Source organism: Spermophilus citellus, assembly GCF_964194105.1.
Source record: "Spermophilus citellus genome assembly, chromosome: 1".
NCBI lineage: Eukaryota > Metazoa > Chordata > Mammalia > Rodentia > Sciuridae > Spermophilus > Spermophilus citellus.
The window spans coordinates 77,174,993-77,179,271 of record NC_138182.1 but is presented as its reverse complement, the minus strand read 5'-3'; positions in this window follow the sequence as shown (position 1 = coordinate 77,179,271).

Genomic DNA, 4,279 nt, shown 5'->3' with positions numbered 1-4,279 from the left:
AATTTCTGTTTTAATCAAAACCAGAAAAATCAAAATATATGTAAAAGTCTATTTATGTTTAATTTTCATATATTTCTTCATGTCATAAAGATTCAGGTTAGCAAGTACTAAAGTAATTAACACTAAACTTTTGGGATTATCATCATAATTTATTTAAATATGGTATCTGTTATTAAATTCCTTAGAAGATGTTAGAATTACCCTGTAATGGATTTCGTATATTAGATTTTAGATGTAAAGTGTTTTAAATAAAAGGAGAATATGCTTTAATGTCAGTTCGATTATGGTTTCAATCTCTCTTGGACCATTTGTTAGCTCTTTACCTTTGGATAAGATATGAACTGATTCTGACCTTTGCATTCTTCTTTGATGCAACTAGAAACATGTACCAAGCCATGTCTATGTGACATTTAATTGTAATTAATGACAAATTCATTAAATATATTGATTTACTTAATTTTCACATTAACTTCTTTTTACAAATGAGAAAACTGAGGTTTTAGGCATATCAACTAACTTTTTCAAAAAACATGCATTACATGTTTCCATACCATGGCTCAAACCCAGTCTCATATTCGACAATTGTTCTAAATAAATCTCTCTCTACACATTCACTTCAGGCATTTATGTAAAAACGTTTGACAGTGTAACCATGTCAATGAAGTGAAAAGAAGATGAGTTACAAAAACATGATAAGCTCATGAGAAATGTTTACAAACTTTTACTGTATGTCAAATGTTTTTGCTTATTTCATTTCTTATTATTTTCCCCAAAATGCTATGAGGAAGGTAAGATACTTGTTTTCAAAAGAAACTCGCAAAGGTTAAATAAATTCAGAGTTGGTACTAGGACCCACATCTTTATATTCATTATTTCTTTTTAATTCATTGTATCTCAATTGCATGACTTTACCATTTTCATTGAGGAACTTCTACCATTTATAAACTCCTTTCTTTGTGTGAGGTTGCTTAAGAGGAAAAACTGAAAGACAAAAAAAATAGTATACACACACAAATTTTGATCCAAAAAATGTATGGGTGAATAGGAATTCAAAGATCAAATGGGAAAGCCTACTTAGGCTTTTCCAAATTCTTACCCAAAGCAATATAGCAGCTATTGTTTACCCCTTCTCTGCATTCCAGCCTGGAGGGAGAATGAACATTGAGAAGAAAGTGGCTCAGACCCTGGACTTGATAAATTCTGATCTCAATTTGTACTAATAACTCCTCTTTGTTTGTAGTATAACTAAGAGATCTCAGATGTTAGTTAGGCTGTCACAGAGGAAGTGACAAGGAGTCAAAGGAAGGACATTTCATATTATGATCATTTAGGCATTTTTTCAGTATGAAGTTTTACTAAATAATGCCAAATAAGTAACACCACTTTGCTTGTAGGTATGGGAAAGTAAATCATTATACATATTCCAACTCATAAGATTTCCCATCCTTATGCCACATTAAATTATTTTTTTAAAAATAATGATATAGTTATTTCACCTTGTGGACACACTCTGTTTATAATTAAGTTCAGTCTAAATTCAGGATGCTTTAGATGATTAGATCACATGTTCTTTAATAAGTATCTATTGAAAAACTCTCAATGTATCAGGGTTGTTCACTCTTTGATGTGTAAATTGTTCCTCTGTTATTGTGACTGAAAAAAAAGGTTGTTTTACAAATTGTAACCTTTCTAGCATGCCACGTAATGAATGTACATTGACTTTCCTTTAAATGTTTTTGTAAACCAGATGCTCACAAGAGATAGGCAAAGGTAGTTCACAATAAATTGATCTTCAGTCAATAAATAAGTGCAATGTCATCTTACTTCTGGGAAGTAATTTTTTTAACATTCTGGAAATTTTGTTTGTAGAATTTTTTTGGCATATCCCTTAACCATATACACTTATAAAAAGGTTATATGGTTTACAAATGCAATATGATCAATTTAAAATTGAAAACAATAGTTTTGCCCAGATCATCAATGTGATAAATTTAAACACAGTCAATGGTCATTTAAATTCTGGTTTGTTCTGAATGTTAGTTTACAATAATTGAAAAAAAAAGTTTGCATTGCGAAATATAAATATACAAACACATTGTTTTATTATAAGGCTTTACATTGCAACATCCAACTTTATTAATGTCAAGAATGTTAGAAGTGTCAGTTTGCTGAGAGGTGACCTAATTTGGGCAGTGAGAAATGCATTCTTCAGGGTTCATATTAGTTTCAAGCACTTTTTATTTCTTTTATTCATCTCAGTTGAGTTTTAAGCTATACTTCCTTTAGTACTTATGTCTTCTTTAGAACTTGAAATATTATTTAGTTACCTCAGCTCAGGCAAACATTTACAGCATGACATTTTCGTAAAAGGACATACAACCATGTTTAAATATTATTAATATATACTTTATATGAACTCATGATATGTTGAACTTATTAAAAGTATGATAAGAAAACATTATTTCAAAAATTTAGGTCAGGCATAATTCAGATCAATTAGTATCCAGGGAAGTGAGAAAACTATCCCAAATCTTCTGAGGAAAACTTTCTATTTCCTATTTTATTATTTTAAAGAAAGTTTTATGTAAGCTTTACTCTAAGCCAATAGTATCAACCTATTTTGTGAATAAGAAAACTGTCTTACAGAAAGATTAGATAATTTGCCTTTAAGAGATACTTATATCACTTTAAGATACAGCTCAAAGGAATGCTAATTGGAAGAGAGATTAAATAATTTTATCCCACTAAATTCTTTACACCAGCATTTTCAAAATATTATTCTATATTTAATATCAAGATCCTTGAAATCACATACCCTACAACTTCGATTTAATTATTATGAATATCATTATTTTAATATGTCTCTTAGTTCACCAAGTCTTCATAACTTTCACATAGAAGCAAATGATGTTGAAGATATCCATTGTTTGCTTTAGAAGAGCCTGGCTGCTATGGTTGGATACTGTGTGTTTCCCAAGTGTTTATGTGTTGTAAGCTTGGTTCACCATGTGGCAATACTGAGAGGTGATGGAGGGATCATTAAGACATATTGACTAGTGGAAGACTGTTAGGTAACTGGGGGCACTGAGCTCTAAAGGGATTAAGACTCTTCTCTTAAATCGGACATCTAGCTTGGTTCATGTGAGAATGAGTCATGAAAGAGCAAGACTGGCCTCTTCCTACTCTGTGACTTCCTGTCTCAGCAAGTGATCTTTCCTTCTCACTCATACCATGTTGCCATCCACCATGTGATGCAGCCAAGGGGGAGTTCTCTAGAGCTCAACAGATGTCAGTGTCAAGCTTTTGAAATTCCAGAATTTTGAGCTAAATAAACCTGTTGTATTTATCAAGTTCTCAGCTTCTGGTATTGTGTTATAGCAATGGAAAATAATGAAATACACTGACTAATGCAATGCTGCTCAGCATCATAGTGCTAGTCTCTCTGTTATCAAACAACAGCCTTGTTCCTCAGATTGTCATTCAGTTTATAAATTACTGCCCACTTTGGCAGGTTACATAGTGAGAAAACTTGCACTAAGAAGTTTCTCTTTGAGTCTTAAAAAAAAAACTTTCTAGATTCTTTTAAGAGGAATTAACTTGATATCATTCTAAATATTCTTTCAGCAATTTTAAACAGTGATGCCACTGGGTTTTTATTTTGTTTTTCCAAATAAACAGAATCAAAAATGACTTTTTGAAACTTAATTTGCTCTTTAATCAGCAAAGATCCAGAAAGGTCAAAAAAGATCACTTAAGTATAAGAAAATGTTTATTCTAGAACACAGCTGCAAAATAAACTCCTATTTCATCAGGGATGGGAGGACTTCCTCCACACATGAGCAATTGGCTCACATGGCAGATGTGTGGGTATCTTGACCAGAACTGTAAAACTGGACTGCATTTTTCATCATATGGAGAGAAGCACCACAAAACTCTTCATTTATGGTATACCTAACTGCCTACCATACATAAAACAGTTTTCACTAAACAAGAGTATGTAAAGTTTTGGTATTTCTATCCTTATAGTAAAAATGAATTTGCTTCATGTTACATTCACATATAAGAGATAACCTTGGAGAACTATCAAGAATTGTGGTAAAACCATTACAACTATCACAACAGCAATAATGCAAAATTATATTTCTGTAGCTCACTAGCTCACCGTGGGTACCACACTGCATTTTACTAGTGATGACACTTGTTAATAGCCATTTTATCTAATGAGACCATCTGCCAATATCTTACTAAGCATTCACTACTTCTCTAAGTGTTAAAAAAA